Source organism: Tasmannia lanceolata, unplaced genomic scaffold, assembly GCF_043159265.1.
Source record: "Tasmannia lanceolata isolate RefF3 unplaced genomic scaffold, GAP_Taslan_0.1 ptg000006l, whole genome shotgun sequence".
Taxonomy (NCBI): Eukaryota; Viridiplantae; Streptophyta; class Magnoliopsida; order Canellales; family Winteraceae; genus Tasmannia; species Tasmannia lanceolata.
The window spans coordinates 14,966,324-14,990,460 of NW_027518683.1; the positions used below are offsets into that span (position 1 = coordinate 14,966,324).

Sequence of the window (24,137 nt, forward strand, 5' to 3'; positions counted from 1 at the left end):
CTTGTATCCGAAAGCAAAATAACATCTGAAGCGACGTTATATCCGAAGGCAACATAGTATCCGAAGCGAAATTGTAGCCGAAGGCAACATAGAATCCGAGGCGAATAGCAAAATAGTATTTGTGGCTACATTGTATCCGAGGCGACATTATATTCGACTACAACATAATATCCTAAAGGACATTGTAGCCGAAGGCAACATATTATCCGAGGCTACATTGTATCTGAGACGACTTTATATCCGAGGTAACATAGTATTTGAGGCGACATTGTATCCGAAAGCCACATAGTATCCGAGGCGACCTTACAGCCGGAAGCAAAACAGTATCCGAGGCGACATTATATTCGAAGGCAACATAATATCCGAGGTGACATTGCAGCCGAAGGCAACATAGTATTCGAGGATACAATATATCCGAGGCGACTTTATCTCCGAGGAAACATAATATCCGAACCGACATTGTAGCAGAAGGCAACATAGTATCCGAGGCTACATTATATCCAAGGCAACATTATATGCGAAGGCAACCTACTAACCAAAACGACATTGTAGCCGAAGGCAACATAGTACCCGAGGCTAAATTGTATCCGAGGCAAAATAACCTTGTTTCTGAAAGCAAAAAAGTATCTGAGGTACCATTGTATCAGAGGCGACATTATATCCGATTGCAACATAGTATCCGAAGCGATATTGTAGCCGAAGGCAACATAGTATCCGAGGCGACATTGTATCGGATGGCGACATAGTTTCTGAAAGAAAAAAAGTATCTGAGGCTACATTGTATCCGAGGCGACATTATATGCAAAGGAAACATAATATCAGAAGTGACATTGTGGACGAAGGGCAACATTGTATCCGAGGCAACTTTATATCAGAGGTAAGATTGTATCCGAGGCGACATTGTATTCGAAGCCGACAATGTGTTCGAAGCGACCTTGTATCCGAAAGCAAAATAATATCCGAGGTTACATTGTATCCGAGGCGACATTATATCCAAAGCGACATTGTAGCCGAAGGAAATAAAGTATCCGAAGCGAGATTGTAGCCAGAGGCAACATTGTATCCAACGCGACATTATATCAGAAGGCGAAATAGTATCCGAAGCGACCTTGTACCCGAAAGAAAATACTATCCGTGGTGACCTTATATCCGAGGGCAACATAGTATCTGATGCGACAATGTAGCCGATGGCAATATAGAATCCGATGCTATATTGTATCCGACGTGACTTTATATCCGAGGCAACCTTGGATATGGGGTGACTTTCTATCCGAAGGTGACATAATATCAAAAGCGACCTTCTATCCGAAAGCAAAATAGTATCAGAGGCGATACTATATCCGAGGCAACAAAGTACCCGAAGCGACGTTATAGCCGAAGGCAACAAAGTATTTGCGGCTACATTGTAACCAAGGCGACTTTATATCTTAGGCAACAATGTATCTGAGGCAGCATTGTATCCGAAGGCGACATACTATCCGAAACGACTTTGTATTCGAAAGCAAAATAGTATTCGAGGCTACATTGTATCCGAAACAACATTATATCCGAAGGCCACATAGTATCCGAAGCGATATTGTAGCCGAAGGCAACATAGTATCTGAGGCTATATTGTATCCGACGCAACTTTATATCCGAGGCAACATTTTATTCGAGGCGACATTGCATCCGAAGCGACCTTGTATCCGAAAGCAAAATAGTATCGAAGGCGACATTATATCTGAAGGCAACATAGTATCCAAGGCGACATTGTATCCAAGGCGACATTGTATCCAAGGCGTCAAAGAAAATAGTATCTGAGGCAACATTATATCCGAAGGCAACGTAGTATCCGATGCGACCTTGTTGTCGAAGGCAACATAATATCCGATGGAACATTGTATCCGAAGCGACTTTATATCTGAAACAACATGGTATCCGAGGCGACATAGTATCCTAAGCGACCTTGTATCCGAAAGCAAAATAATTTCCAAAGGCAACATAGTATCCGAAGAGAAATTGAAGCCTAAGGCAACATAATATCCGAACCGACGTTATACCTAAGGCAACATTGTATCCGGGGCGACATTGTATTCGAAGCGACCTTCTATCCGATAGCAAAATAGTATTCGAAGCGACATTGTAGCCAAAGGCAACATATTATCCGAGGCTACATTGTATCCGATTATAACTGAGGTAACATAGTATCTGAGGCGACATTGTATCCGAAAGCCACATAGTATCCGAGGCGACCTTATAACCGGAAGCAAAACAGTATTCGAGGCGACATTGTATTCGAAGGCAACATAGTATCCGAGGCGACATTGCAGCTGAAGGCAACATAGTATCAGAGGCTACATTATATCCAAGGTGACTTTATATCCGAGGAAACATAATATCAGAACCGACATTGTAGCCGAAGGCAACAAAGTATGCCAAGGCAACATAGTAACCAAAGCGACATTGTAGTCGAAGAGCAACATTGTATCAGAGGCGACTTTATATTCGAAGGAACATTCTATCCGAAGCGACCTTGTATCTTTCATAGTCTCTGAGGCTACATTGTATCCGATGCAACATTATTTACGAAGCCAACATAGTATCCGAAGCGACATCGTAACCAAAGGGAAACATTGTTTCCAAGGCGACTTTATATCCGAGCCAACATTTTAGCCGAGGCAATATAGTATCCTAAGCGACCTTGTATCCGAAAGAAAAATAGTATCCGAAGCTACATTATATCCGAAGGCAACATAGTATCCGAAGCGATATTGTAGCCAAAGGCAACATAGTATCTGAGGCAACCCTATATCTGAAGCAACATTGTATCCGAGGCGACATTGTATCCAAAGCGACCTTGTACCCGAAACAAAATACTATCTGAGGGTACATTATATCCGAAGGCAACATAGTATCCGAGGATACATTGTATCTGAGGCAACTTGATATTTGAGGCAACATTATATCCAGGGCAACTTTGCATCCGAAGGCGACATAATATCCGAAGGCGACATTATATCCGAAGGAAACATAATATCCGAAGCGACATTGTAGCCGAAGGAAACATAGTCTCCGAAGCGATAGTTTAGCAAGAGGCAACATAGTACCCAAGCCAACATTGTATTCGAGGCGACATAGTATTCGAAGCGACCTTGTATCCGAAATAAAATATTACCCGAGGGGACATTATATCCGAAGGCAACAAAGTATCCGATCCGACATTGTACCCAAAAGCAATATATAATCCGAGGCTACATTGTATCCGATACGACTTTATATCGAATGCAACATTGTATCCGGGGTGACTTTGTATCCGAAGCGACCTTCTATGCGGAAGCAAAATAGTATTCGAGGCTACATTGTATCCGATGCGACATTATATCCAAAGGCAACAGAGTACCGAAAGCGACATTGTAGCCGAAGGCAACGTAGTGTCTGAGGCTACAATGTAACCGATGTGACTTTATATCAGAGGCAACATTGTATCCGAGGCGACATTGTATCCGAATGAAATACAGTATCTAGAAAGACTTTGTATCCGAAAGCAAAATAGTATCCGAGGCTATATTGTATCCGAGACGACATTATATCCGAAGGCAACATAATATCCGAAGCGACATTGTAGCCGAAGGCAACATAGTATCCGAGTCTACATTGTATCCTACGCAACTTTATATCCGAGGCAACATTGTATCCGAAAGCAAAATAGTATCCGAGGCTACATTGTAACTAAAGCGACATTATATCCGAAGGCAACATAGTATCCGAAGCGACATTGTAGTCAAAGAACATTGTATCCAAAGCAATTTATATTCGAAGCAACATTGTATCCAAAGCGACAGTATATCTGAAGGCGACATAGTATCCCAAGCGACCTTGTATCCGAAAGAAAATAATATCCAACGCTACATTGTATCCAAGGCGACATTATATCCGAAGGCAACATAGTATCCGAGGCAACAATATATTCAAGGTTTTAAATCTCGGTTTCGGTTTCGGTACGAAATTTCATAAAAATTTCACCCCGAAATTTTGAATATTTCCGAAACGTTTCATCGAAATTATGGGTGAAATTTTGTACTTCACCGAAACGTTTCACCGAAATTTTCGAAACGTTACACCGAAATTTCACCAAAATTTCCTAAATTTCAACGAAAGTTTACCGAATCGAAACGTTTCGGCAGAAATTTCAGAAACGTTTCGGCGAAGTTTGGTACTTTTCCGACTCACTGTGAATTTCGTTTCGTTTTCCATCGAAACCGAAATATTTCGGCCGAAACGAAACGTTTTCGGCCGAAATTTAAAACCATGAACATATTTGAAGGAAACATTATAATATCGCCTCGAATATAATAGTATCCGCGGCGACATTATATCTGAAGGTAACATAGTATCCTAGGCTACATTGTCTCTGAGGCGACATTATATCCGAAGGCGAGATAGTGTCCGAAGTGACCTTGTTTCCAAAAGAAAATACTATCCGAGGCTACATTATCTCCACGGCGACATTATATCCGAAGGTAACAAAGTATCCGAAGCGACATTTTAGCCTAATGAAACATAGTATCCGAGGCTACATTGTATCCGAAGCGACTTTATATTCGAGGCAACATTGTATCCGAAGCGACATTATATCCAAAAGTGACATAGTATCCAAAGCGACTTTGAATCCGAAAGCAAAATAGTATCCGAGGCTAAATTGAATCCGAGGCGACAATATATCCGAAGCAACATAGTATCCGAAGCAACATTGTAGCTGAAAGCAACATAGTATCCGAGGCTACATTGTATCCGAGGCGACACTATATCCAAGGCGACATAGTATCCAAAGCGACCTTGTATCCGAAAGAAAATAGTATCTAAGGCAACATTATATCCGAAGCCAACGTAGTATCCGCTGAGACCTTGTTGCCGAAGGCAACATAGGCGACATTATATCCGAGGCAACCATTGTATCCGAGGCGACATAGTATCCTAAGCGACCTCGTATCCGAAAGCAAAATAATATCCGAAGGCAACATAGTATCCGAAGCAAAATTGTAGCCCAAGGCGACGTTATATCTAAGGCAACATTGTATCCGGGGTGACATTGTATTCGAAGCGACCTTCTATCCAATAGCAAAATAGTATTCGTGGCTACATGGTATCCGAGGCGACAATATATTCGAATGCAACATAGTATCCTAAAGGACATTGTAGCCGAAGGCAACTTATTATCTGAGGCTACATTGTATCCGAGACGACTTTATATCCGAGGTAACATAGTATCTAAGGCGACATTGTATCCGAGGCGACCTTATAACCGGAAGCAAAATAGTATCCGAGGCTGACATTATATTCGAAGGCAACATAGTATCTGAGGCGACATTGTATCCGAAAGCCACATTGTATCCGAGGCGACCTTATAGCCGGAAGCAAAACAGTATCCGGGGCGACATTATATTCGAAAGCAACATAGTATCCGAGACGACATTGCAGCCGAAGACAACATATTATCCGAGGCTACATTATATCTGAGGCGACTTTATCTCCGAGGAAACATAATCTCCGTACCGACATTGTAGCCTAAGGCAACATAGTATTCGAAGCAACATTATACCTAAAGGCAACATAGTAACCAAAGCGACAATGTAGCCGAAGGCAACATAGTATCCGAGGCGACTTTATATCCGAGGCAACATAACCTTGTTTCCGAAAGCAAAATAGTATCTGAGGTAACATTGTAATCGAGGCAGCATTATATCCGACCGCAACATAGTATCCGAAGCGATATTGTAGACGAAGGCAAGATAGTACCAGAGGCGACATTGTATCGGATGGCGACATGGTTTCTGAAAGAAAATTAGTATCTGAGGCAACATTGTATCCGAGATGACATTATATCCGAAGTAAACATAATATCTGAAGCGACATTGTAGACGAAGGGCAACATTATATCCAAGGCAACTTTATACCAGAGGTAAGATTGTATCCGAAGCGACATTGTATCCGAAAGCAAAATAGTATCCGAGGGTACATTGTATCCGAGGCGACATTATATCCGAAGGCAACAGAGACCGAAACGACATTGTAGCCAAAGGCAACAAAGTATCTGCGGCTACATTGTAACCAACGCGACTTTATATCAGAGGCAACATTGTATCTGAGGCGGCATTGTATCCGAAGGCGACATACTATCCGAAGCGACTTTGTATCCGAAAGCAAAATAGTATTCGAGGCTACATTGTATCCGAGACGACATTATATCCGAAGGCAACATAGTATCTGAAGCAATATTGTAGCCGAAGGCAACATAGTATCCGAGGCTATATTGTATCCGACGCAACTTTATATCCAAGGCAACATTGTATTCGAGGCGACATTGTATCCGAGGCGACCTTGTATCCGAAAGCAAAATAGTATCTAAGGCGACATTATATCCGAAGGCAACATAGTAACCGAAGCGACATTGTAGTTGAAGGGCAACATTGTATCCGAGGCGACTTTATATTCGAAGGAACATTGTATCCGAAGGCAACAAAGTATTCCAAGCAACCTTGTATCCGAAAGAAAATACTATCCGACGCTACATTGTATCCGAGGCGACAATATATTCGAAGGCAACATAGTATCCGAGGCATCAATATATCCGAATGAAACATTATAATATCGCCTCGGATATAATAGTATCCGATGCGACATTATAAACGAAGGCAGCATAGTATTCGAAGCGATATTATAGCCGAAGGCAACATAGTATCCGAGGCGACATTATCCGAAGGCGACAAATTATCCGAAGCGACCTTGTTTCTAAAAGAAAATACTATCCGAGGCTACATTGTCTCAAAGGCGACATTATATCCGAAGGCAACATAGTATCCGAAGCGACATTTTAGCCAAATGCAACATAGTATCTGAGGCTACATAGTATCCGAGGCGACGTTATATTCGAGGCAACATTGTATCCGAAGGCGACATCGTATCTGAAACGACCTTCTATCCGAAAGCAAAATAGTATCCGAGGCTAAATTGTATCCGAGGCGACAATATATCCGAAGCAACATAGTAGTCGAAGCAACATATTAGCGAGGCTACATTATATCCGAGTCGACTTTAATTCCGAGGCAACATTGTATCCGAGGCTACATTGTATCCGAGTCGACTTTATTTCCGAGGCAACATTGTATCCGAGGCGACATTATATCCGAAGGCGACATAGTATCTGAAGCGACCTTGTATCCGAAAGAAAGGCGACATTGTATCCGAAGGCAACGTAGTAACCGATGCGACCTTGTTGCCGAAGGCAACATAGTATCCGAGGCGACTTTTTATCCGAGGCAACATTGTATCCGAGGCGACATAGTATCCGAAGCGACCTTCTATCCGAAAGCAAAATAATATCCGAAGCGACGTTTTATCCGAAGGCAACATAGTATTCGAAGCGACATTGTAGTATCAGAGGCGACTTCATATCTGAGGCAACATTGTATCAGGGGCGACGCTGTATTCGAAGCGACCTTCTATCCGATAGCAAAATAGTATCTGTGGCAACATTGTTTCCGAGGCGACATGATATCCGAAGACAACATAGTATCCTAAGGGACATTATAGCCGAAGGCAACATATTATCCTAGGCTACATTGTATCCGAGACGACTTTATATCCCAGGCAACATAGTATCTGAGGCGACATAGTATCCGAAGCGACCGTATAACTAGAAGCAAAATTGTATCCGAGGCGATATTATATTCGAAGGCAACATAGTATGTGAAGCGACTTGCAGCTGAAGGCAACAAAGTATCCGAGGCTACATTGTATCCGAGGCGACTTTATATCCGAGGCAACATTATATCCGAGGCGACATTATATGCGAAAGCAACATAGTAACCAAAGCGACATTTTAGCCGAAGGCAACATAATACCCGAGGCTAAATTATATCCGAGGCGACTTTATATCCGAGGCAACATTACCTTTTATCCGAAAGCAAAATAGTATATGAGGTTACATTGTATTCGATGCGACATTATATCCGACCGCAACATAGTTTCCGAAGCGACACTGTAGCCGAAGGCAACATAGTATCCGAGGCGACACTTCATCGGACGGCGACATAGTATCTGAAAGAAAAATAGTATCCGAGGCTACATTGTATCCAAGACGACAGTATATCCGATGCAACATTGTAGACGAAGGGCAACATTGTATCCAAGGCGACTTTATATCACATGTAACATTGTATCCGAAGGCGACATTGTATCCGAAGCTACCTTCTATCCGAAAGCAAAATAGTATTCAAGGCTACATTGTATCCGAGGCGACATTATATTCGAAGGCAACAAAGTATCCGAAGCGACATTGTAGCCGGAGGCAGCATAGTACCCGAGGCGACATTATATGCGAAAGCAACATAGTAACCAAAGCGACATTGTAGCCGGAGGCAACATAATACCCGAGGCTAAATTGTATCCGAGGCGACTTTATATCCGAGGCAACATTACCTTGTATCCGAAAGCAAAATAGTATATGAGGTTACATTGTATCCGATGCGACATTAAATCCGACTGAAACATAGTTTCCGAAGCGACACTGTAGCCGAAGGCAACATAGTACCCGAGGCGACACTTCATCGGACGGCGACTTAGTATCTGAAAGAAAAATAGTATTCGAAGGAACAATGAATCCGAAGGCGACAAAGTATTCCAAGCGACCTTGTATCCGAAAGAAAATACAATCCGACCCTACATTCTATCCGAGGCGACAGTATATTCGAAGGCAACATAGTATCCGAGGCAATAATATATCCGAATGAAACATTATAATATCGCCTCGGATATAATAGTATCCGATGCGACATTACAAACGAAGGCAGCATAGTATTCGAAGCGATATTGTAGCCGAAGGCAACATAGTATCCGAGGCGACATATTATCCGAAGGCGACATATTATCCGAAGCGACCTTGTTTCTAAAAGAAAATACTATCCGAGGCGACATTATATCCGAAGGCAACATAGTATCTGAAGCGACATTTTAGCCGAATGCAACATAGTATCTGAGGCTACATAGTAACCGAGGCAACATTATATTCGAGGCAACATTGTATCCGAAGCGACATTGTATCCGAAGGCGATATAGTATCTGAAGCGACATTGTATCAGAAAGCAAAATAGTATCCGATGCTAAATTGCATCCGAGGCGACAATATATCCGAAGCAACATAGTATCCGAAGCGACATTGTAGCCGAAGCAACATATTATCGAGGCTACATTGTATCCAAGTCGACTTTATTTCCAAGGCAACATTGTATCGGAGGCTACATTATATCCGAAGCCGACATTGTATCCGAAGCGACCTTCTATCCGAAAGAAAATAGTATCTAAGGCAACATTGTATCCGAAGGCAACATAGTAACCGATGCGACCTTGTTGCCGAAGGCAACATAGGATCCGGGGCGACTTTTTATCCGAGGCTAAATTGCATCCGAGGCGACAATATATCCGAAGCAACATAGTATCCGAAGCGACATTGTAGCCAAAGCAACATATTATCGAGGCTACATTGTATCCAAGTCGACTTTATTTCCAAGGCAACATTGTATCGGAGGCTACATTATATCCGAAGCCGACATAGTATCCGAAGCGACCTTCTATCCGAAAGAAAATAATATCTAAGGCAACATTGTATCCGAAGGCAACATAGTAACCGATGCGACCTTGTTGCCGAAGGCAACATAGGATCCGGGGCGACTTTTTATCCGAGGCAAAATTGTATCCGAGGCGACATAGTATCCGAAGCGACCTTCTATCCGAAAGCAAAATAATATCCGGAGCGACGTTTTATCCGAAGGCAACATAGTATTCGACGCGACATTGTAGTATCAGAGGCGACTTTATATCTGAGGCAACATTGTATCAGGGGCGACGCTATATTCGAAGCGACCTTCTATCCGATAGCAAAATAGTATCCGTGGCAACATTGTATCCAAGGCGACATGATATCCGAAGACAACATAGTATCCAAAGGGACATTGTAGCCGAAGGCAACATATTATCCGAGGCCACATTGTATCCGAAACGACTTTATATCCGAGGCAACATAGTATCTGAGGCGACATAGTATCCGAAGCGACCTTATAACTAAAACAAAATCGTATCCGAGGCGATATTATATTGGAAGGCAACATAGTATCCGAAGCGACATTGCAGCTGAAGGCAACAATGAATCCGAGGCTACATTGTATCCGAGGCAACATAATATCTGAAGCGACATTGTAGCCGAAGGCAACATAGTATTTAAGGCAACATTATATCCGAGGCGACATTATATGCGAAAGCAACATAGTAACCAAAGCGACATTGTAGCAGAAGGCAACATAGTACCCGAGGCAAAATTGTACCCGAGGCGACTTTATATCCGAGGCAACATTACCTTGTATCCGAAAGCAAAATAGTATATGAGGTTACATTGTATCCGATCCGACATTACATCCGACCGCAACATAGTTTCCGAAGCGACACTGTAGCCGAAGGCAACATAGTACCCGAGGCGACACTTTATCGGACGGCGACATATATCTGAAAGAAAATTAGTATCCGAGGCTACATTGTATCCAAGACGACATTATATCCGAAGGAAACATAGTATCCGAAGCAACATTGTAGACGAAGGGCAACATTGTATCCAAAGCGACTTTATATCAGATGTAACATTGTATCCGAAGGCGATATTGTATCCGAAGCTACCTTTTATTCGAAAGCAAAATAGTATTCAAGGCTACATTGTATCCGAGGCGACATTATATCCAAAGGCAACAAAGTATCCGAAGCGACATTGTAGCCGGAGGCAGCATAGTACCCGAGGCTACATTGTATCCAAGGCGACATTATTTCTGATCGCGACATTGTATCCAAAAGAAAATACGAACGCTACATTGTATTCGAGGCGACATATTCGAAGGCAACATTCTATCCTAACTAAACATTATAATGCCACCTCGGATATAATAGTATCAGAGGCTACATTATATCCTAGGCGACATTATATCCAAAGGCAACATAGTATCCGATGAGACATTGTAGCCGAAGGCAACATATTATCTGAGGCTATATTGTATCCGAGACGACTTTATAACCGAGGCAACATTGTATCCGAAGGCGACATAGTATCCGAAGTGACCTTACATCTGGAAGCAAAACATTTTATCTCAGGCGACATAGTTTCCAAAGAGACATTTTATCCGAAGCTACATTGTATCCGAGGCAACATTGTATCCGAAGGCAACATAGTATCCGAAGCAACATTGTAGTAGAAGGAAACATAGTATCCGAGGCTATATTGTATCCGAGGCGACTTTATATCTGAGGCAACATTGTATCCGAGGCGACATTGTATCCGAAGCGACCTTGTATCTGAAAGCAAAATAGAATCCAAGGCCACATTGCATCTGAGGCGACATTTTATTCGAAGGCAACATAGTATCTGAAGCGACATTGTAGCCGAAGGCAACATAGTATCCAAGGCTACATTCTATCCCAGGTGACTTTATATCCGAGGCAACATTGTATCGAAGGCGACATTGTATCCGAAGTGACCTTGTATCCGAAAGAAAATAATATCCGAGGAGACATAATATCTAAAGCGACATTGTAGCCCAAGGCAACATAGAATTGGAGACTACATTGTATCCGACGCGACTTTATATCCAAGACAATATTGGATCTGAGGCGACATTGTATTCGAAGCGACTTTGTATCCCAAAGCAAAACAGTATCCGAGGCGACATTATATCCGAAGGCAACATAGTATTCGAAGCGACATTGTAGCCGAAGGGCAACATTGTATCCAAGGCGACTATATATCAGAGGCAACATTGTATCCGAAGCGACCTTGTATCCGAGGCTACATTGTATCCAAGACAATATATCCGAAGGCAACATAGTATCCGTAGCGACATTGTACCTGAAGGCAACATAGTATCCGAGGCTACATTGTATTCGAGGCAACATTGTAGCCGAAGGCGACATTGCAGCCGAAGGGAAACATTGTATCCGAGGCAATATTGTATCCTAGGCGACATTGTATCCAAAGGTGACAGTATCCGAAAGCAAAATAGTATCCGATCCTACATTGTATCTGAAGGCAACATAGTATCCGAAGCGACCTTGCAACCGAAAGAGAAATAATATCCGAGGCTACATTGTATCCGATGCGACATTATATCCAAAGGCAACATAGTATCCGAAGCAACATTGTAGCCGAAGGGCAACATTGTATCCGAGGCGAGTTTATATCCGAGGGCACATTGTATCCGAGGCGAGTTTGTATCCGAAAGCCACATAGTATCCGAGGCGACCTTACACCCGAAAGCAAAACATTATCCGAGGCGACATTATATTCCAAGGCAACATAATATCCGAGGTGACAATGCAGCCGAAGGCAACATAGTATTCGAGGCTACAATATATCCGAGGCGACTTTATCTCCGAGGAAACATAATATCCGAACCGACATTGTAGCAGAAGGCAACATAGTATCCGAGGCTACATTATATCCAAGGCAACATTATCTGCGAAGGCAACCTACTAACCAAAGCGACATAGTACCCGAGGCTAAATTGTATCCGAGGCAACATAACCTTGTTTCTGAAAGCAAAAAAGTATATGAGGTAACATTGTATCAGAGGCAACATTATATCCGAAGCGATATTGTAGCAAAAGGCAACATAGTACCTGAGGCGATATTGTATCGGATGGCGACATAGTTTCTGAAAGAAAAATAGTATCTGAGGCTACATTGTATCCGAGGCGACATTATATGCAAAGGAAACATAATATCAGAAGCGACATCGTAGACGAAGGGCAACATTGTATCCGAGGCAACTTTATATCAGAGGTAAGATTGTTGCCGAGGCAACATTGTATCCGAAGCCGACAACGTATTCGAAGCGACCTTGTATCCGAAAGCAAAATAATATCCGAGGCAACATTATATCCAAAGCGACATTGTAGACGAAGGAAATATAGTATCCGAAGCGAAATTGTAGCCGGAGGCAACATTGTATCCAACACGACATTATATCAGAAGGCGAAATAGTATCCGAAGCGACCTTGTATCCGAAAGAAAATACTATCCGTGGTGACCTTATATCCGAAGGCAACATAGTATCCGATGCGACAATGTAGCCGATGGCAATATAGAATCTGAGGCTATATTGTATCCGACGTGACTTTATATCCGAGGCAACCTTGGATCCGGGGTGACTTTCTATCCGAAGGCGACATAATATCCAAAGCGACCTTCTATCCGAAAGCAAAATAGTATCCGAGGCTACATTGTATCCGAGGCAACAGAGTACCCGAGGCGGCTACATTGTAACCAAGGCGACTTTATATCTGAGCCAACATTGTATCTGAGGCGACATTGTATCCGAAGGCGACATACTATCCGAAGCGACTTTGTATCCGAAAGCAAAATAGTATTCGAGGCTACATTGTATCCGAGACGACATTATATCCGAAGGCAACATAGTATCTAAAGCGATATTGTAGCCGAAGGCAACATAGTATCCGAGGCTATATTGTATCCGACGCAACTTTATATCCAAAGCAACATTTTATTCGAGGCGACATTGTATCCGAGGCGACCTTGTATCCGAAAGCAAAATAGTATCTGAGGCGACATTATATCCGAAGGCAACATAGTAACCGAAGCGACATTGTAATCGAAGGGCAACATTGTATTCGAGGCGACTTTATATTCGAAGGAACATTGTATCCGAAGGCGACAAAGTATTCCAAGCGACCTTGTATCCGAAAGAAAATACTATCTGACGCTACATTGTATCCGAGGCGACAGTATATTCGAAGGCAACATAGTATCCGAGGCAACAATATATCCGAATGAAACATTATAATATCGCCTCGGATATAATAGTATCCGATGCGACATTATAAACGAAGGCAGCATAGTATTCGAAGCGATATTGTAGCTGAAGGCAACATAGTATCCGAGGCGACATTATCCGAAGCGACCTTGTTTCTAAAAGAAAATACTATCAGAGGCTACATTGTCTCAAAGGCGACATTATATCCGAAGGCAACATAGTATCCAAAGGCAACATAGTATCCGAAGCGACATTTTAGCCAAATGCAACATAATATCTGAGGCTACATAGTATCCGAGGCGACGTTATATTCGAGGCAACATTGTATCCGAAGCGACATTGTATCCGAGTCGACTTTATTTCCGAGGCAACATTGTATCCGAGGCTACATTGTATCCGAGTCGACTTTATTTCCGAGGCAACATTGTATCCGAGGCGACATTATATCCGAAGGCGACATAGTATCTGAAGCGACCTTGTATTCGAAAGAAAATAGTATCTAAGGCGACATTGTATCCGAAGGCAACGTAGTAACCGATGCGACCTTGTTGCCGAAGGCCACATAGTATCCGGGGCGACTTTTTATCCGAGGCAACATTGTATCCGAGGCGACATAGTATCCGAAGTGACCTTCGATCCGAAAGCTAAATAATATCCAAAGCGACGTTTTATCCGAAGGCAACATAGTATTCGAAGCGACATTGTAGTATCAAAGGCGACTTCATATCTGAGGCAACATTGTATCAGGGGCGACGCTGTATTCGAAGCGACCTTCTATCCGATAGCAAAATAGTATCTGTGGCAACATTGTATCCGAGGCGACATGATATCCGAAGACAACATAGTATCCTAAGGGACATTATAGCCGAAGGCAACATATTATCCGAGGCTACATTGTATCCGAGACGACTTTATATCCGAGGCAACATAGTATCTGAGGCGACATAGTATCCGAAGCGACCTTATAACTAGAAGCAAAATCGTATCCGAGGCGATATTATATTCGAAGGCAACATAGTATCTGAAGCGACATTGCAGCTGAAGGCAACAAAGTATCCGAGGCTACATTGTATCCGAGGCGACTTTATATCCGAGGCAACATTATATCCGATGCGACATTATATGCGAAAGCAACATAGTAACCAAAGCGACATTGTAGCCGAAGGCAACATAATACCCGAGGCTAAATTGTATCCGAGGCGACTTTATATCCGAGGCAACATTACCTTGTATCCGAAAGCAAAATAGTATATGAGGTTACATTGTATCCGATGCGACATCATATCCGACCGCAACATAGTTTCCGAAGCGACACTGTAGCCGAAGGCAACATAGTACCCGAGGCGACACTTCACCGGACGGCGACATAGTATCTGAAAGAAAAATAGTATCCGAGGCTACATTGTATCCAAGACGACAGTATATCCGAAGGAAACATAGTATCCGAAGGAAACATAGTATCCGAAGCAACATTGTAGACAAAGGGCAACATTGTATCCAAGGCGACTTTATATCACATGTAACATTGTATCCGAAGGCGACATTGTATCCGAAGCTACCGTCTATCCGAAAGCAAAATAGTATTCAAGGCTACATTGTATCCGAGGCGACATTATATCCGAAGGCAACAAAGTATCCGAAGCGACATTGTAGCCGGAGGCAGCATAGTACCCGAGGCTACATTGTATCAGAGACGACTTTATATCTGAGGCAACATTGTATCCAAGGCGACATTATTTCTGATGGCGACATTGTATCCAAAAGAAAATACGAACGCTACATTGTATTCGAGGTGACATATTCGAAGGCAACATTATATCCGAACTATACATTATAATGCCGCCTCGGATATAATAGTATCAGAGGCTACATTATATCCTAGGCGACATTATATCCGAAGGCAACATAGTATCCGATGAGACATTGTAGCCGAAGGCAACATATTATCCGAGGCTATATTGTATCCGAGACGATTTTATACCCGAGGCAACATTGTATCCGAAGGCGACATAGTATCCGAAGTGACCTTACATCTGGAAGCAAAACAGAATTCGAGGTTAAAATGGATCCATGGCGACATTATATCTGAAGGCAACATAGTATCAGAGGCAACATTGTAGCCGAAGGCAACATAGTATCCGAGGTTACTTTATATCTGAGGCGACTTAATATACGAAGCGACATTGTAGCTGAAAGCAACATAGTATCCGAGGCTACATTGTATCCAAAGGGACATTATATCCGAAGGCAACATAGTATCCAAAGCGACATTGTAGCCGAAGACAACAGAGTACACGAGGCTACATTGTATCTGAGGCGACTTTATATCCAAGGCAACATTACCTTGTATCCGAAAGCAAAATAGTATCTAAGGTTACATTGTATCCGAGGTAACATTATGTCTGAAGGCAACATAATATCCGAAGCGACATTGTAGCATAAGGGCAATAATGTATATGAGGCGACTTTACATCCAAGGAAACATTTTATCTGAGGCGACATAGTATCCAAAGCGACCTTTTATCCGTAACTACATTGTATCCGAGGCAACATTGTTTCTGAAGGGAACATAGTATCTGAAGCAACATTGTAGCAGAAGGAAACATAGTATCCGAGGCTATATTGTATCCGAGGCGACTTTATATCTGAGGCAACATTGTATCCGAGGCGACATTGTATCCGAATGAGACATAGTATCCGAAGCGACCTTGTATCTGAAAGCAAAATAGAATCCAAGGCTACATTGTATCTGAGGCGACATTTTATTCGAAGGCAACATAGTATCCGAAGCGACATTGTAGCCGAAGGCAACATAGTATCCAAGGCTACATTGTATCCGATGTGACTTTATATCCGAGGCAACATTGTATCGAAGGCGACATTGTATCCGAAGCGACTTTGTATCCGAAAGAAAATAGTATCCGAGGAGACTTAATATCCGAAGCGACATTGTAGCCCAAGGCAACATAGTATTGGAGACTACATTGTATCCGACGCGACTTTATATCCAAGACAATATTGGATCTGAGGCGACATTGTATTCGAAGCGACCTTGTATCCGAAAGCAAAACAGTATCCGAGGCGACATTATATCCGAAGGCAACATAGTATCCGAAGCGACATTTTAGCCAAATGCAACATAATATCTGAGGCTACATAGTATCCGAGGCGACGTTATATTTGAGGCAACATTGTATTCGAAGCGACATTGTATCCGAGTCGACTTTATTTCCGAGGCAACATTGTATCCGAGGCTACATTGTATCCGAGTCGACTATATTTCCGAGGCAACATTGTATCCGAGGCGACATTATATCCGAAGGCGACATAGTATCTGAAGCGACCTTGTATTCGAAAGAAAATAGTATCTAAGGCGACATTGTATCCGAAGGCAACGTAGTAACCGATGCGACCTTGTTGCCGAAGGCAACATAGTATCCGGGGCGACTTTTTATCCGAGGCAACATTGTATCCGAGGCGACATAGTATCCGAAGTGACCTTCGATCCGAAAGCTAAATAATATCCGAAGCGACGTTTTATCCGAAGGCAACATAGTATTCGAAGCGACATTGTAGTATCAAAGGCGACTTCATATCTGAGGCAACATTGTATCAGGGGCGACGCTGTATTCGAAGCGACCTTCTATCCGATAGCAAAATAGTATCTGTGGCAACATTGTATCCGAGGCGACATGATATCAGAAGACAACATAGTATCCTAAGGGACATTATAGCCGAAGGCAACATATTATCCGAGGCTACATTGTATCCGAGACGACTTTATATCCGAGGCAACATAGTATCTGAGGCGACATAGTATCCGAAGCGACCTTATAACTAGAAGCAAAATCGTATCCGAGGCGATATTATATTCGAAGGCAACATAGTATCTGAAGCGACATTGTAGCTGAAGGCAACAAAGTATCCGAGGCTACATTGTATCCGAGGCGACTTTATATCCGAGGCAACATTATATCCGATGCGACATTATATGCGAAAGCAACATAGTAACCAAAGCGACATTGTAGCCGAAGGCAACATAATACCCGAGGCTAAATTGTATCCGAGGCGACTTTATATCCGAGGCAACATTACCTTGTATCCGAAAGCAAAATAGTATTCGAGGCTACATTGTATCCGAGACGACATTATATCCGAAGGCAACATAGTATCTAAAGCGATATTGTAGCCGAAGGCAACATAGTATCCGAGGCTATATTGTATCCGACGCAACTTTATATCCAAGGCAACATTTTATTCGAGGCGACATTGTATCCGAGGCGACCTTGTATCCGAAAGCAAAATAGTATCTGAGGCGACATTATATCCGAAGGCAACATAGTAACCGAAGCGACATTGTAATCGAAGGGCAACATTGTATCCGAGGCGACTTTATATTCGAAGGAACATTGTATCCGAAGGCGACAAAGTATTCCAAGCGACCTTGTATCCGAAAGAAAATACTATCCGACGCTACATTGTATCCGAGGCGACAGTATATTCGAAGGCAACATAGTATCCGAGGCAACAATATATCCGAATGAAACATTATAATATCGCCTCGGATATAATAGTATCCGATGCGACATTATAAACGAAGGCAGCAAAGTATTCGAAGCGATATTGTAGCTGAAGGCAACATAGTATCCGAGGCGACATTATCCGAAGCGACCTTGTTTCTAAAAGAAAATACTATCCGAGGCTACATTGTCTCAAAGGCGACATTATATCCGAAGGCAACATAGTATCCGAAGCGACATTTTAGCCAAATGCAACATAGTATCTGAGGCTACATAGTATCCGAGGCGACGTTATATTCGAGGCAACATTGTATCCGAAGCGACATTGTATCCGAAGGCGACATAGTATCGGAAACGACCTTCTATCAGAAAGCAAAATAGTATCCGAGGCGACAATATATCCGAAGCAACATAGTATCCGAAGCGACATTGTAGCCGAAGGAACATATTATCGAGGCTATATTATATCCGAGTCGACTTTATTTCCGAGGCAACATTGTATCCGAGTCGACTTTATTTCCGAGGCAACATTGTATCCGAGGCGACATTATATCCGAAGGCGACATAATATCTGAAGCAACCTTGTATCCGAAAGAAAATAGTATCTAAGGCGACATTGTATCCGAAGGCAACGTAGTAACCGATGCGACCTTGTTGCCAAAGGCACCATAGTATCCGGGGCGACTTTTTATCCGAGGCAACATTGTATCCGAGGCGAGATAGTATCCGAAGCGACCTTCTATCCGAAAGCAAAATAATATCCGAAGCGACGTTTTATCCGAAGGCAACATAGTATTCGAAGCAACATTGTAGTATCAGAGGCAACTTCTTATCTGAGGCAACATTGTATCAGGGGCGACGCTGTATTCGAAGCGACCTTCTATCCGATAGCAAAATAGTATCTGTGGCAACATTGTATCCGAGGCGACATGATATCCAAAGACAACATAGTATCCAAAGGGACATTATAGCCGAAGGCAACATATTATCCGAGGCTACATTGTATCCGAGACGACTTTATATCCGAGGCAACATAATATCTGAGGCGACATAGTATCCGAAGCGACCTTATAACTAGAAGCAAAATCGTATCCGAGGCGATATTATATTCGAAGGCAACATAGTATTTGAAGCGACACTGCAGCTGAAGGCAACAACGTATCCGAGGCTACATTGTATCCGAGGCGACTTTATATCCGAGGCAACAAAATATCTGAAGCGAAATTGTAGCCGAAGGCAACATTATATCCGAGGCGACATTATATGCGAAAGCATAGTAACCAAAGCGACATTTTAGCCGAAGGCAACATAATACCCGAGGCTAAATTGTATCTGAGGCGACTTTATATCCGAGGCAACATTACCTTGTATCCGAAAGCAAAATAGTATATGAGGTTACATTGTATCCGATGCGACATTATATCCGACCGCAACATAGTTTCCGAAGCGACACTGTAGCCGAAGGCAACATAGTACCCGAGGCGACACTTCATCGAACGGCGACATAGTATCTGAAAGAAAAATAGTATCCGAGGCTACATTGTATCCAAGACGACAGTATATCCGAAGGAAACATAGTATCCGAAGCAACATTGTAGAGGAAGGGCAACATTGTATCCAAGGCGACTTTATATCACATGTAACATTGTATCCGAAGGCGACATTATATCCAAAGCTACCTTCTATCCGAAAGCAAAATAGTATTCAAGGCTACATTGTATCCGAGGCGACATTATATCCGAAGGCAACAAAGTATCCGAAGCGACATTGTAGCCGGAAGCAACATTATATCCGAGGCGACAGTATATGCGAAAGCAACATAGTAACCAAAGCGACATTGTAGCCGAAGGCAACATAATACCCGAGGCTAAATTGTAACCGAGGCGATTTTATATCCGAGGCAAGATTACCTTGTATCCGAAAGCAAAATAGTATATGAGGTTACATTGTATCCGATGCGACATTATATCCGACCGAAACAAAGTTTCCGAAGCGACACTGTAGCCGAAGGCAACATAGTACCCGAGGCAACACTTCATCGGACGGCGACTTAGTATTTGAAGCGACATTGTAGCCGGAGGCAGCATAGTACCCGAGGCTACATTGTATCAGAGACGACTTTATATCTGAGGCAACATTGTATCCAAGGCAACATTATTTCTGATCGCGACATTGTATCCAAAAGAAAATACGAACGCTACATTGTATTCGAGGCGACATATTCGAAGGCAACATTATATCCTAACTATACGTTATAATGCCACCTCGGATATAATAGTATCAGAGGCTACATTATATCCTAGGCGACATTATATCCGAAGGCAACATAGTATCCGATGAGACATTGTAGCCGAAGGCAACATATTATCCGAGGCTATATTGTATCCGAGACGAATTTATAACCGAGGCAACAATGTATCCGAAGGCGACATAGTATCCGAAGTGACCTTACATCTGGAAGCAAAACATTTTATCTGAGGCGACATAGTATCCAAAGAGACATTTTATCCAAAGCTACATTTTATCCGAGGCAACATTGTATCCGAAGGCAACATAGTATCCGAAGCAACATTGTAGCAGAAGGAAACATAGTATCCGAGGCTATATTGTATCCGAGGCGACTTTATATCTGAGGCAACATTGTATCCGAGGCGACATTGTATCCGAATGAGACATTGGAGCCGAAGGCAACCTAGCATCCGAGGCGACATAGTATCCGAAGCGACCTTGTATCCGAAAGAAAATAGTGTCCGAGGCTACATTGTATCCGAGGCGACTTTATATCCGAGGTAACATTGTATCCGAGGCGACATTGTATCCAAAGGCGACATAGTATGCAAAGCGACCTTGTATCCGAAAGAAAATAGTATCCGCAGCGACATTGTAGCCGAAGGCTACATTATATCCAATGCGACTTTATATCCATAATTTCCTCCCACTTAAGGATGTGTCTTTGTGTGTAGTCTAAGCCTCCATAGTTGATGAATTTCACTCTTTGATAGTTCCCTACATCACTCGTGTTGATATGCTTGATAATGCTTAAGAGCTCATCCATGCAATCTATAAGAACTTTAAATGAATTTGTATAGCAGGAATTCGGCTTCCCCTTAAAGTATTCCAGTTTGCCCATAAAGTTTATCATTCTAACCATCAATTCTCCACTCTTTCCGCCAGTTATCAATTCCAATTTCAATTCCATGAATTTCGTGCCATGCCAAGTTAAGTCGAAATGGTTTACTCTTGAAGTTTTGCTCTTTTGAAAATCATAGACGACAAATGATCAAAAACCAGTCTAAGGAGAGCCATCACTCCAATCTCCAAGAATTGATCCTCCCAATCCTTGAGATCATAATAAATCTATCCAAGCCGCTAAAGATTGAATGTAACTACCTATTGGTTCAAGTGAATCTCACACCATCCTTTGGCAAGTTAATAGGTTTTTGATCTTGAATAAAGATTAACTTGCTTCCGACTACTAATCGTGTGTCTCATACCATTCTTTGGCAAGTTAATAAGTTTTTGATCTTGAATAAAGATCGACTGCTTCCTACTACTAGTCGCGTATGTCATGCTTTTCTCATGAGTGAATCCGGCAGTGTTAATCACTTCCCCAATACATCACAGAAGATTTCTTGTTGCAACTGTACCCAGTTACATCCATAGGCGATCCCTTCTTCTCGTGTAGACCCCAGTTAGAATCCATTTGAAATTGTTTACAATCTTCTTCAATCAAATCATTTCCCAACATCTTGAATCGAATCAGTGCTAAGAATTTTTCGGTGTGATGGCCCACTGCAATCACTGTATCTTTCTTTTTTGAAACTAATCATTGTATCTTTCTTCTAGATAATAATTATGTCATCCTTTAGCCATGTAGCATGTGATTTTTGTGTCCAACTAACTTCTTCCCAAGTAAGGATGTGCCTTCGTATATTTCCTAATCCTCCATGTATAACTGAGCTTCACTCTCTGATGTCTCTTTTTTCGCTCATTGTGTCAATATGCTTGATCATGCATAAGAGCTCATCCAAGTGATTTGTACAAGCTTTAAATGAATTGGTATTCTAGGATTTCAGCTTGTCATTAAAGTATTAATGTTTGAACATGGAGTGTAATATTTGAACCATCAATTCTGGACTCTTCTTGGTTACCAATTTAAGTCTCAATTCTACGGATTTCACACCGAGCAAAGTTAAATATGAATGGTTTACTCTCAAAGTTTTGATTCTTTGAAAATAGTAGAGTACAATGGTGGAAAACAAGTCTATGGAGTGTCATCATTCGAACCTCTAAGAATTGATCTTCCCAACACTTCGTGATCAAAAATCTGGCCAAGCCGCTAAAGATTGAAGAGAACTGATTGTTTCTCCAAGTGTATCTCACACTATCCTTTAGGATGTAAATAAGTCCATGGTCTTGAGTAAAGTTTGGCAGCATCCTACTGTTAGCCGTGCACTTGCCCCCATTACTTTTATAATGGCCGAATCTAGTAGTGTTGATCTCTTCCCAAATACATAATGAAAGATTTCATCTTTGATTGCACCCCGTTAAATCCATACGTGGTGATCCCTTCCTCTTGTGTCAACAGAATAGTAAACCCTAAGTTGAAATCCATTTGAAATTATTTGCAATTATCATGAATTGAAGCATTTCCTGTCATACAGAATAGAATTGAGACTGAGAATTTTCCAGTGTGATGGCCCACTGCTCTTTTATTGTATATTTCTCCCTGGTAGTAATTATGCCATCCTTGAGCCATGTAGCATGCGATTTTTATCTCCAAGTAATTCATGACGGATTGTTTTGGTTGCAAGTTGCAACTGTCGCAACAAATTCCTCCGCTTTTTCTTTTCCTCTGAGGCAAAGCATGTTTAAGAAATGACAACATGGAGAGAGTTGGTTTTGTTTGTCTAATCAACTTTCTTGATCTCTAGGACAATTGGTATGATTGATAATTAAAAAATACACTTTGGAATCTAAACTAAGAATTGGGTTCTGTCAAAAAACACTGGAATGAATGGAAGGGAGGATAAACTGAGGGTGGGAATGTCTGAGATCCAACCTCATGGCTGCAACACAGCAATATCCCAAAAAAATCCAACTTTAAATCCAAGTTTGATAAAACTTCCCTACTTTCTCTCAATCAAGCTTGATTATTTTGAAGTTTCAGTGAAGTTTTAAATGGAAGAAGGGTGGCTGCAATACTTAGATGTCAAAGGGCTTGGTTGATACTAATGATTGCACGGTACCTGAAAATCCGTCAAGGATTGGGCCCCCAACAATATGTTATCGCCTGTACAGTTAAGCCCACGTCTTAAAAGGAAACAATTGAAAAAAATTGAAAAGTTGTTATGAACTCCACTTTGTAAATGCCTATGGCGATTTGTCTGTGAATATTCGTCTGTTAAAGTCTATCCAAATTCTCCCATATACATTGACCATCTTGCATTGGCCTTGGTCTTTGACTGCTCTAGTTGTCTTATCTAGATGAACTCAAACCCATGGAAGAAATAACTCTGTTATCATAAGATGTCTTACAGCAGAACATAACGAAAAATGAATTGACATATTATGAAAAGAAAAAAAAAAGAGTAGGCATGTCCACAGAGGTAAAACACAAACCCATGTAAGAAACAACCCTATTATCATCAGATGTCTCACAGCAAAACATAACAAAAAATGCATTGACATATTATGAAAAAAAAAAATACTAGGCATGGTATTGCATTTCGTCCGAAAAGAGACATCAAAGCTATACTTGGATGCATAAAAGAAA

General features: G+C 41.9%; 1 long non-coding RNA gene across 11 annotated transcripts in view; it reads right to left on the minus strand.

Moving 5' to 3' along the window:
• LOC143879849 (uncharacterized) overlaps positions 1-24,137 on the minus strand; it is a 121,568-nt gene that overhangs the window by 66,303 nt on the left and 31,128 nt on the right. The window lies entirely within an intron of this gene.